The sequence below is a fragment of the Talpa occidentalis genome, unplaced genomic scaffold (genome assembly GCF_014898055.3).
Source record: "Talpa occidentalis isolate TD23 unplaced genomic scaffold, MPIMG_talOcc4v2.1 talOcc4.4, whole genome shotgun sequence".
Taxonomy (NCBI): domain Eukaryota; kingdom Metazoa; phylum Chordata; class Mammalia; order Eulipotyphla; family Talpidae; genus Talpa; species Talpa occidentalis.
The window spans coordinates 35,179,043-35,191,998 of NW_023604295.1; the positions used below are offsets into that span (position 1 = coordinate 35,179,043).

The 12,956-nt window shown below is 44.1% G+C and overlaps 1 long non-coding RNA gene across 1 annotated transcript; it reads right to left on the reverse strand.

Moving 5' to 3' along the window:
• Window positions 1-3,931: 3,931 nt before the first annotated feature.
• LOC119256789 (uncharacterized) lies at window positions 3,932-6,989 on the reverse strand. The gene is made up of 3 exons (XR_005127887.1): window positions 6,904-6,989; window positions 6,704-6,759; window positions 3,932-4,169 (listed from the first exon to the last, which is right to left on the reverse strand). It is a non-coding gene; the product is annotated as an uncharacterized LOC119256789 (long non-coding RNA).
• Window positions 6,990-12,956: the final 5,967 nt, after the last annotated feature.

Genomic DNA, 12,956 nt, shown 5'->3' on the forward strand with positions numbered 1-12,956 from the left:
ACTGGCACCTGCTATATTTTAAAGAAAATTATGCAGTTTTATGAGTTTTATGACTGAGGAGTCTGGGTAAGGCTAGGGTGTTACTTCATTAACAATTCATCGATGCAACAAGTATTTCTGCCCACCTAATATGTAGATGCCAAGGCACAGTTTGACCCCGTACAGTGGTGAGGGGACCCCGGGCTCCCTGCAGTGACCCAGTGTCTATATCTCCAGGGGTTGGCATAGCACTGATCACACAGTGGAAAGGCAGGAAAAAGGAAAAATTGAGTGCCCAGGAATGTGTACCTGTGATAATCAGAGCAGGTTGGCCTCTCATTGAAACTCTGGTTACCAGTGTGCCCCTGAATAGCCTCAGCTACTCTAAGTCATTCTGGAGACCGATGAGCCTCTCACAAAATATCCTGCAGAGACAGCAGAGGCGTGCACCCAAATCCTCCATGCCAGTCCCCTGGATGCTCCAGCACAAGCCAGCCCCCTCTGAGAGCAGACTTGCTGCCAGTTTTGTGTCGTTTGACCGTGTTCTAGTCTGAGCTAATTTTGTAAGTCAAATTGCTTAAGAGTGAATATGAAATCTTTGACTGAAGCCCAAATATATAAATACCCATCACATTTCCTTCCTCCCCAATTTTGCAATCATCCAAAAAAGCTGTTCATGTTGTCCAGCATAATTAGTTATTTATACACCCTCATGTGGTCCATTGTTCAGAATTAAATTGTCTGGTATACAGAATTTCTCTTGCAAGGCTTGTTTTGCCATTTTACTGCTTTTTGGAAGCTGTTTGTAAATATGTCCTTGTGGAACCCTTTGGGATACTTGTGAGTATATTCAGGCTTGTGGGGTGGGGATGGGGAGACGAGCCATCCCACGTATAGGAGTATGGCCTCTGAGATCTCACACTATCTCCTGCCTGCTAACACAGAAATTACCAAGACTCATTCATCTCTGCTTTAAAGGTCCAACAGAATCAGAGCATGAAGGAACACAAAATTCATCACAGAAAAGTAGAAGTGGAAATTTTCTTGGAGATCTAGTGGCTAGATGATAGTGACTCCATTTTGTCCAAGAGGAAACTAGTTCCCAGAAAGGGGAAGTGAAAGGGTCTGGCCACAGCCCCTGGTGGGTAAGTGGCAGAGCCAGGCCCAAACCCTCTTGAGCACATTCTTGCTACTAAACCACTAGGTGTACTGATGTGGGAGTGTGTCGGACATTTGTGGCCTTTGTTCCTGAATTCAAACTAGATGGTCCCAGCCTGTCCTGTGCTGGATCCTTGCATCTATATTCTATAGCTCTTTCAGCCTCCCAAATCGTTGGGCATTATTGATGAGTGTTGTCCATCATGTAGCAATTCTGCTTTCTCTTCTGTCATGTGGTGGTCAGAAATTCCAGACGGCCCATCATTTTTATGTAAAATGACATTTCTAATCTTTTTTCAGTTGTTTCCTAGTTAGGTCCGGAGGATCCTGCTTTATAGGAGACATCCTAAGAGTTATGACACAGGGTGTCTACTATCTTGGTAAATGTTCCATGCAAATTTCATGGAACAGAGTATTTCCTTGAGCAGAGTATTCCATAAATATCAATTAGACATAGTGGTTGATGGTGTTATTCTCTTCTGTATCCTTGCTGGGTTTTCATCTGTTAATTTTAGCTTGCGAAACATTAGCTTTGATGTTCAGAAGTCCTTCTAGGTTTTCCTTCCATATAAGAATATAAGATCCCGGTTCTTATTTTAAAATGGAACTTTCTAACTAGTCAGCCAGGTTTGGGATCAATAGTTGGGTATTTCTGGAATGGCTGGGCAGATGGTATGACTGGAAAAATCTTGATATCTTCCTTCTAACAGACATAGATGGCCTGTCAATATGCAAACTTACCACAAAGGTCTTATGTGAATTCTCACAGGACTAAAACCTGTTGTTATAACTGAAAAATATCACATCAACTAGCCAACATCCTAACATTTAAGACACATCATCTTCCTATGCTATGTTCCATAAAATCCCCAGATTGTCTAAAATGACCATAAGTTAGTAGTAATACAATTTATTGGATTTTAAATATATTTATTACTTTATATTTCTATTTTAAATTATTAAATGTGTAGCCATACAGAAGAGAAAAAACAGATGTCATGTACTCACCATCAGAATGAGCAGATGCTAACATTTTGCCATATTTGCTTTAGATCTCTTTTTTTCTTAAAAGAAATGGAATGTAACACACAGTTAAAGCCCACTTTCCATTTCCTCCCTCCCCCCTACCTTCCTTCCTTTCCACCCTCTACAGAGGAAACCACAATTCTGAATTTGGTAGGTATTATCCCCATAAATGTTTTGGCACTTTCACTACAAGTAAATATATCCACAAACAATACATGGCCAAGACAATTTCTTGGCTGTTCATTAGTTTTATAATCAGAGGAGAAAAAAGACTCATCTCCCATGTTCAGAAGCCCCAGGTCCATTTTGATCTCTATTTCTTCCAACGGATTTTGCTTTAATCCTGGTTTTTCAGTTCTGTTTCCGGAGATCTTCCTACCGAGCTTTATTCCCTCTTAGCTTAAGTCTCGTCTGGCTTTTGTCTGAAGTGGTAGCTTGGATACTGCTCCCATGATTTGGCCTTTCTGAAGCCGTGTTCTGCCTGCCATGGCCATTGCCCAGCCCAAGTCCCTACCCTTTGGCCCTGAGTTAGGACTTCCCACCCAACTCCCACACCTGGACACCTTGTTACCCGCTATTGTCTGGTCTGTGAGAGGATAAAACTGCTGTTGTCAGACCTGACCTATCTACTCAGATTCTAACACCAGAAAGAAGGTTCAGTTCTCATCTTGCCTCTTCTCTGCTTAGATTGTCCATGTTAGGAAGCCAACCTCTTGAGAGCTAGGAGAATAGAAGCTCAGGAGGATGGTGATCATGACTGATAATAGCTAACATTCTTGAGTAACATAATCAAAATAGTGACAGGAATTCAACATATGTTGTTCAAAATAAAATAACTGCTGTCTATAGAGGACCTACTGTAAACCAGGTACTGTGTTAGGCACTTCTATCTCATTTGCTTTTAAGAATAATTATATTATTGTATAGATGAGAAAATTGAGGCATAGAGCAGCAGTGTGCTGCAATGGGATTTTGGGGATATAGAGTAAGATGGACTTGGGTTTAAGCTCTGGATCTACCACTTAAAATTTCTATTGACTTTCCTGAGTTATTGACTGAGTGCTGACTCTTTGCCAGACATTATGCTATGAACTTTCAGCATATTATATCATTTAACCCATATCCAATTCCAAAAAAAAAAAAAAAAAAAAAACACAATAGACAGCTGTGCAGGACACTTACTCTATACCAGACACTATATTTGGCTGTCAACATAATTAATTTACTCCACACAACACTGTAAGATAGATGTGTTTATTATTCTCACTTTATATATAAGGAAATTGAGACAAAAACCCAAGTCCCAAAGCTGAATTTGGATTCTAGATTAAGTGGTGATTATAGAGTCAATCATTTACATACATCAGCACTCTCTTTTCCGTGCTCAGCACTGCAGGACTGCTTAGTACTGACTCAATGAGATATAATTATGTGCGTTTTACCGATGAGAATACAGACCCAGAGAGATTAAGCATCTTGTCGATATTTGGAAATTATCAGGGTAGGGCCTGGTCTAGTCCATGCACAGCCCTTGTTTTGAATGACTCACCTCTGCTGTCAAAGATGTGACAAAGCTGGGCTAGCGATATACACATTTCCCCATATGAAAGGATTATGACATTTTATTTTTTGTGTGTGTGTGTGTGCCATGGTATGCTTCTTTTGTTTATTTATTTTTTTTTAATAATAAATTTTATTTTTATATTCCCCATACAATTGCAGCCCCCCCATTCTGACCCCAATCCCTCCCCTCCCACCCCCGCCCGGATTATGACATTTTAGCATTTCTGTATGTCTACTAAGTGCAGTGAATTGGGCTGGACACTGTATATGCTGGACAGAGTGGGGAATTACAAAGACAAAGACATAGTCCCTGTTTCCAAGAGACAAAAAACAATTAGAATGTTCTTCTGACACTTCTTTCTTTTTCCCTGGAACTTGAGGCTGCTTCTTTATCCATCTTCCCACAGAGAAATCTTGAGGAAACAGGAATAGCCAGGAGGGACCTAAGAAAGAGTTAAATGCAGGGTGGTCAATAAAGGTGGGGGGCGGGGACACTGATAGGTCTAGGAGGTGAGTGGGACTGACTTTGATTTGCAGAGTCAGGATCATGACCAGGTTTGGAGATTTTTTGGCCCTAGAGAAGATAGCAGCTGTGCACGCCCAATTTCACGCTGGACACTAGGGTGTAAGCCAGGTTGTGGAAATGGTGGTCCACACTATGTGCAGAGGAGGCCAATGGCTAGACTGGAGCCATCCAGTCACTTAGCCTGACCCCTTTCTATGATGGGATGGATCCCTGCTTTCACTTGCAGACCACAGTCTGAGTTCTGGACATTGTGCAGGATGGGAATGGGAGTCTCTGGTTTGGCTCCCAACTTGGCTACTCACCAGCACATGATGGTGAGCAAGTCAATTATGCCTCTAACCCTCCATTTCCACAATGACTCTGTAACATGGGCATAAGATTTTCTACTGTGCTTGTGTAGCCTAAATTAGGCTGTGATGCTATGAGCGCACTTGGCTAACTGTGAGTGCTAGGTGCACGCGAAATGCTGAAGAAGAAAAAAAGTCTAGGTTTTGCCTCCTCTGTAGTTCTTGATGACAGGATTGTGCTGACAGGGTGTGCAGATTGACTCACACATACTTGACAGGAAAACAGGCATAGTTCTTACCTGACTCAGTTTCCAGCTTGAATTATGAAACTTACCCATGAAAATCAACTGGCATTAGCAAGTTTTCTATGTGGGGGTGTAGGTTAGGGGAGGAACTGTGCCAGAAAGGAGAGGTCTATGCTCTTATGCTCAGGATCCAGGCCTGGAAATTAGTGTCTTTGAAGTGAAATCTGCCTCCAGCTCCCACATGGCAAGGCAAACATAGAGAGTGGGGATGAGGGAGACCTGATTTCTTCTGAGCTCTGCCCCTCTCTCTAGGCCGCAAGCACATCTTCTGTTCCTCTCCCCGTCTCAGTTGCTCCAACTATAAAACAACAAACTACTTTCCAACACCTAGAAAGGACCTAGGGTTCTTTTCATGCACGGGGAGGTTTCTAAGGCTGTGGTGAAAGAGGTAGGAACCCCACCTCCAATCCAGTTTCACTCACACGGCCTAAGTCCAGGCCTTTTAAAACAATTCTGGATTCGGCCACCAAGTGGTGATAGAAGAGAGCCAGAGGATCTGTGCACGTCGGTGAGTGTGCGTGCGTGACAGAGGGCTTTTACATGAATCATTTTGTATCTGGCAGGGCAGCACCTGCTCCTCAGCCTCCAAAAGCAGTGCGAGCAACACGATCATTCAAAAGCTGCCGCTTTCCATTCACGTCTATAATTAGAGAGCAAGCGGCAGCGGTCGCAGGCGCGGGCGCTGCGGAAGAAGGGCCTCTGGGCGGGCCCTAACCTCCTAGCTCCTCCCGCCAGCACCCCGCCCCGCCTCCCCGCCCCCGTGGCACCACCCCCATCCCGCCCCCGGTGGGGGGCTTGGCTCTCAGCCGCAGGATTCCTTTGGTTATCGCCTGGACGCCCCGACCCTCGATGTCCTCGCTTTGGGATTACTCCGGTGCAGTAAATAAGCACCGTGGCGGATGCGTTTGCAGGAGGGCAGCTATATTTAGGGTGGCATCCCCTTTACCCCGCCCCGCCAGCCCCTGCGCCCCGCCTTCTCCCCGCCGCCTGCTCGCCCCTCCCGCTCCCTGCCGCCCCTCCCAGCCACCTCTCCCTCTTTGTCGCATTACATAGTAATCTGAGATGCATGGGATGAGCTCCAGGGAACAGAATGTACTTGGCAGAGACGCGAGGCTTGATGTCTGCAAAATGTCGGAAACGCAGCCAAGAGCTGCTAACTGGGTCATTAACCTCCAAAAGCAAAGCGAGGACTGTAAGCCCGCTCTGCCTCCCTTCATCTCGCCAATAAAAGTGCCTCAGTGTGAAGGGAAGAAAAAGCCCAAGGTTGGCGGCTTTGATTTCTAGGCACCAAAGGCAGCTCAGCCCCTCCTCCTGGCCCGGGCCCTCAGGGCCGCCCCTGCGCCTCGTATGAGCGGACAAGTGGCCTTTGAAAGGTTCAGCAACCCTGCGGGGCCACGCTCACGCCTAGGAGGGATGTTACCCCGCAGCCCTTCCCCACTGCACGGCCTGGGTCCATTTTCTTGAGTCTGGGAGGAGAAGGAGGAGGGAATGCAAGATTAAGGAGGAAGGTTCTAGGGCCATCCCAGACATCACAGTTAGAATGAAGAGTTTTGCTATCCCTCTCTTCTGATTCTGCCCCTTCGTCCTATCCCTTCTGGCCCCCCTCCCTCGTCTCCTCTCTGAGAGCAGGCTGTGGCGTTGGTGCTTGAGGACATGGCCGGGCTCCAGCAGACTTGAGCTCTGTCTGTTGTTGTGTGACCTTGGATGAGTCACCCGTTTGTCTGCTCCTTAATTCCCTTAGATGTCAGTTGTTCACGGTCATAACACCTACCTTACCTCTCTCTCAAAATTGTGAGATCCAAATGTGAAAATCTCTTATAAACTGCAAGTTCTCCTCAGGGTCAGTTTGTCCTGCTTACCATGGCTACAGCCCCAAGCAGCTAGGTCCAAACTTCCTCTGGCCTTGTGTGTATTCCTGGAAAATAGAAATAGAAGTGGTCTCACCAGAAAGCTTTAAAAATTTGAATACTCACCAGGGGAGAGTCCCTAAAATCCACCCCCCTTAAGCTGTCTAGCTCTGTTGGATTGCCAAACAGGCACTTCCCTCTAAGGTCCATACCCACTTCTTCAGCAGCTGCTTGGAGAGAGAAAGTGCTTGGTTCTGAAACTAGAAGGGGAGGTGCAGTTCCTCAGATGGTGAGACTCCCTTACTTGTGGGAGGGAGGACAGCTTCATGGCCTGGTGAGACCAGCAGCAGCCTGTGGGATGTGAGCCTGGACATCTGGGCAGTATCAATCGAAATGCAGGCCAGGGAAAGCCAATCTGTGCAACCCTACTTTTGAAAGGAGGACAGCTTATCCCTGGTGATGTCTACAAAATTAGAGCCAAGTCCAACCAGGGGCCTGTACCCTTCTGGCCTCATCTCTTGCTGGTTTCACTCTGTGTCCGGCTGCAGGCACGGCAGGTCCACGGCCTCCTTACTGTACCCTGGAAAGGCCAAATGCTGCCCGGCCACATCTTTCACTGAGGCTTTCTTTTTAAAAAATCTTCTGGATGACTGTTCTGCCTCTTGTTGTCCCACATTCAAATCCTTTACATCCCTCAAAACTCAGCTCAAATGCTAACTCCTGTTTCTAGAGGTGATCCCTTTTGCTTCAATTCTTCCTTGGGACCTTTTTATAATGTTTCAATATCACCAGCCAGCTTTGAATTTTTCTATCTCTGTGTTAACTATATCCTTCTGACGGAGTGGAGATTCTCCGTGGGTAGGGACCTTTTGTTGATCTCAACTGTGAAGGTTAAGGCAACCGTATATCTTGGTTTGCCTTCCCAGTTTTTGCCTGTTGTCTTGGTATAATTATTAATAGCCCTCTCTTCCACCCTGAAGTGCTCTGGTTTGGATGATAAATTACTAAGGGTCTCTATCCAAGACTCAGTAAATGTGGTGAAACTGCCTTGCAGAAAATGGAAGAGCTGTTTCTTACCCAATTCTCTGGGGTGCTCAGCTCTCCCCTTTTCTCCAGTCTGGAGGCAGGCTAACATTTGTTCCTCTTCCTCTTCCCTGGGGAAGAACTGTACAAGGACCTAGTACCACTTTCTTTTTGACAAGCCATCCAGAATTTCAAAATCCTCTGACCCAAAAAGAACTTGCTTACCCTGATTCTTCCCATTCTTCTCAGCCCCTAAACAGTAAGACAGCTGCTGACTGCTGAAAGGAGGTGTCAAACGTAGGAAGGACAGGACTTAGTCTGGGGCGGGGGTGGGCAAAGTCCATGTTTCCACGCTCAACTAGGTTTTGACCTCGTGCAATTTCTTTGATGGCCTTGCTCCTCAGAAATAGCTTTACTTAATGTTGTTGTCTAGAAGGGCACAACTTGAAAAGCTCAGAGCTGCCTTATTATAAAATATGTGGTTAACATTCTAGGTAGGGCTTGAGGGTAGGAAAGACAAGATCTCTTGTCTTTTTGCATCATAAGTTTTCTCAAAAGAAGCCTGTTGGAGTGAGAGTTAGTGCGCTTATTTTTTAAAGATACCAAGCATTTGGAAATAACAGCAGGCAAGTTGGCTGGCCTTGTGAATGGAGAGCGAGCGTCGGGAAGCCTGGGTCTTCTTTCTCCTTCTGCTCTGACTCACTGCTTTCTGGAGGATGAATCATATGCCCTTTCTGGGCATTGGGTCTCACTTCCTTCATCTCCCCTATAAAATGGGCGTATTTGCCATTCTTACCACACAGGAGGGGGCTGAGGCTTTAAGAGGCCTGGATAATTACACAAAAAATATTATTAAAAGTAAAAATGTGCTGTAAGTATGTTTTGAGACTCTGGAAGGCACACATAGGGAGTATGTGAGAACATTTGATGCTGCTGCTGCTTTAGTTTAGAAACTAGAAATGGGCAGGAAAATCAGACTCAAGAGAGAGGAGGGAATGAGCCTGGTCAGGATAGAGCAAGAGTCATATGAGATCAGCAGCAGCAATAAAGAAGAGGCACACTCCAGAGGAGACTAGAATAAAAGGCCACAGAGACTATTCCATGGAGGGCTTCCATGTCAGCCAGGGACATTTGCACTCTTTCCTGAAAGCCACGACACTCTTTGGGGGTGATGAAGCAGGGACATGGTACCATCCACAGTGCATTTCAGCAGAACCCATTAGATGGAGGGGCAGACTCAGGAGCTAGCATCGTCACATCCCAGTTTGGCCTTAAGCAAATGGTGGCGCCCCTCTATATGTGCTTCAGTTTGTATCATTGTTTTTTTTTTTTTTAAGAAGATTTATTTTTTATATATGCATACAACTGGAGTACAGGCCAGAGGTGCGGTGGGTGGGGGTGAGAGGATTCACCAGAGACAGAGTGAGGAACAGAACAGGCAGACTGACTGAATACACTGCTGAGGGGAGCAGCAGGCAAGACAGCAGGGGTCTGCTGCACCATGTGTGTGCTCCCTGGCCGGCCGGTGATGGGGATCGATCTAATGCTGCAGAGGCTGTGGATAGCTTCACAGTGCTTGCTTAAACCCTTGCACCACTAGGGAGGCCCCAGTTTCTATCACTGTAAAATAAATGAGTGAGATGGCCCCAAAGAGCTCTAATGTGTTGTAAAGCCCACGAGTAAACATCTTGAATGTGCATGTGTGTGTGCATGTGCATGTGTATGTGTATGTACGTGTTTGGGTTAGGGGAAGAGGTGAGTATGTGGTAACTGATCTGTTAGACATAAAACCAAGCTTGACAGCCTTGGGAAAGTTCCTCAGAGAGGAAGTCTGACCAGTCTCAAGACCTCAGTCAAGTCTGAAGGACTCCCTGTATATTCAGAACTCCAAAATCCTTCTGCAGATTCCAACACAGCACATCTCTACTTTAGGGCTTGGTCAGCAGCCTCTGTCTAGACTTGTCTGCTATCTACTTCCTAGTCCAGCTGAGACAGCTGATACTTGAGAAGACTGGATTGAGGTTCATGCTAACCAGCTGTTCCTCAAGATGCTTCAGCTCTCTCCCTGTCTTGTATTACGTTTCCAAGAAGCCTCATACCATCCAGGACTACATGGCATAGTGTCTCAGAACTCTGTTAGAACTAGGACTTGACAGTATGTGTAAACCTTTGCCATTTTTAGCAAGGTCTGCTATAAGATTGGCATATAGGAGGTCCTTTAGTATGAAGACACTATCAGGGTATCTAATATCAGCTGTTATTTAATGGTTTTTACGTAAAGAGAAATGCCCTTATAACTCACATAGTAAAATCTTCAATATAATTTAAAGAACTTTTGGTGATTTTGTGGCTTATAGCAATTCTTATAGGTTGAGGGGTACTTGCATTTATGCTTTTATTGTAAACGTCATCACATATTTTTTTCTTTTTTTTTAGATTTATTTATTTATTTATACAAGCATGGGTACAGTTAGAAGTGTGGGAGGGTGAGCGAACTCACCAGAGCCAGAGCAAGGAACAGGACAGGCAGACTGACGAAATACACTGCTGAGGGGAGTGGCAGGCATGGCAGGAGAGTCTGCGCACAATTTGGGCTCCTCCCCGGAGGCCAGGGATCGAACCGGTGCTGCAGAGGCTGCCGGCAGCTTCGCAGCCCAGTGCTCAACAGCTGCACCACTGGGGAGGCCTATCATCACATATTTTTTTCAAGTAGCTTGCATAAGTAAATAAATAAGGATTCAGCTGGACCTAAGACAGTGAGGGAAGTGGAGAAATAAGCCCACTTGTGAATAGTGAACTGACTGAAGTTCTTTCAACACTGGTTGAATTAAAAGAACCAAATATCATAAAGTTGGGGAACACACCTCCACTTTTTTTTTTCTCAGTAGTGTTTTGTTACTTGGGGTCTTTTATAGTTCCAAATAAATTTCATGATTTAGAAAAACAAATTTCAGAGCATCACAACTGAAACAAATTTCACACAGATCATTGACTTGTGATTGCTGCTTTTGAGCTGCAGTTTTGTTTGAGGTGGTTTGAAGGGATCTTGATTATCTGTAAGCAGGGCAAAGACTCAATGGTAATTGGAAGGAGAAAAGTTAAATCACCTTGGTAGGGTTATGGGATTAGCAGAGGTGTAAGTTATATGGTGCAATTTACATTTAGCCTGCATGAACACCACAGTCCAGGTTCATCCTATCAATTACTGTATAACCTGTAGATCTGCATCTCAGTATTTACCAAAGGCTAGGAGAGGGCAGTTGAGTTCTGAGGACTGTGCTAGTACTCCTGCTCTATTTTCCTAAAAGTCAGAGTCTATGTGGATTTGTTGATCAATTTCCAATTCACTTGGGAGTCCATAAACCTGCTGTTGGTGCCCCAAAGGCATCTTTGGAAGGGTGAGGGGATGTGGCTGAAAGTTGCTGCCGCAAGCTCTGCTCCCCACTGAGGAATATGTGTGTTCAGTGAATTATGAATTAATGAAGGGACAACTGTGCTTACCCTGCCTTACATGGAGTCCCTAAATAAAAACAAAATTCTAATTATGATATCCTAGAAACCCATAATCTCAGAATATGAAATGTGCTGTGAATCTGGAAGACTGGGGAAACTGAGGCTTAAGGAGACTAGCCCAAGGGACTCAGCCCAAGACATATAGCCAAAAACTCCGAGTCACGGCTGGAGCTCAGGCCCGGGCTGTTCCTTGGTACTAACTGTAGCCCAGTTTCTGAGTTGCAATGGATAGATAAATCTTTTGCTAGGACACTCAGTTGCTAATCTTTGATTACATCATTCTTGGACTCAAAAACCTTTGTGAATTTCTGCTGTCCATTCTTAGTTCAAGGTTCATTTTGTGTCATCATTTGGGCTCTGTCCATTATATCTGTCACAACTTTCAAAACATGTATGATCCCTTGCAGATGATGAGGCTGGGAGAGTGAGACAGGTGACCTCGCTTAAGCTGATTTGACTACTTCTGACACCCACCTAATCTAGTTAACCTTGTCCTGACTTCTCAGTTGTCGGTAGCTTTTTCATACAATTGACTGGGGAATCACATTTCTTAATGCACTTCCAACCTCTTTGGAGAGCTGTTTGTCTTTTTGGTAGGGGGAAGAGAAAGTAGAGCTGGAAAAGTCTTCAGTAGAATCTTACTAGACTATGAGCAGAATTCTATAAGACAAGGCAAGAAGGACCAATGATTTGTAAGTACAGAAGCCCACATAACCGAAGCTAGTCCTCTGGTGAGGGAGGCTGAGACAGTACTCCCAGAGTTTCCCCACTACTGACCCAATTCTTCTCCAAGAGCGCCCTCTGCTGGGATGGAGCAGGACCCAGTGGTCTCAGCCATCTTGAAAGTGGGGCCAAAAGAATTCTGAAAGAAAAGGAAAATTCTTTTTTTTTTTTCTTGAGGGTTCCCATTCAGGAAAGCTTTGAGTAACCCCAGTACAAAGATAAGCCCCAAATAAGATAGATCCATTCCATGAGCTTCTCTTGTCTCTCCATTTCTCATTTCTTCTATTTCAATTTCTTTCTTTTGTTGAATCCTGCTGATTAGTATTTGGGGAAAGATTTCACTCTAGCAATTCAACCTAAAAAGTCACCTTATGATAAAAAATTGGAATTTGAAGCGGGGAAATCTGGGTTTAGTGAAATTATGAATCTACCTTCTTTTGGAGACCTGCTTGCTGGATTACAAAGGATAATTTCTGGGAATAATGTAATTTCTGATCCAAGATTGTATTCTTTTATTAAAAACTTTCTTCAGCCATTAATTAAATTTAAATCAACATTCTTTACATTAGCATTCAAGGTATATTTTAAAATTTATAATGCATTATATTGTTTACATTTCATTTATCAAGTCTAATAGCAAGCTTCTTTTAAAACAGAGCTTTCCCTTGCTCTAGTGTTTAGGAAATGAAAATGTATTGAGATTTTAAAAGTATATTTGAATATCAAAGTACTATGCTTCACATTAAAAAATCAGGTTCAGCAAATACTTAATCTGCTTATAATTTTGAAGTAGGCAGAAGAACTTGCTTAAATTAATTTTTTAAACAGAAGCAATAGTTGATAAATTGAATCCTATTTTTAGCATTGAGGTTAGTACTAACATGTTCTTTAGGTGGGAAATGAACTGAAACTGATTTGACATTAAAAAGTTTTAGGGGATGATAATCTTTGAAGTGCCATGTAGATAATGGGGGAGGCAGTGACTAGGAAAATATTGATTAAATGA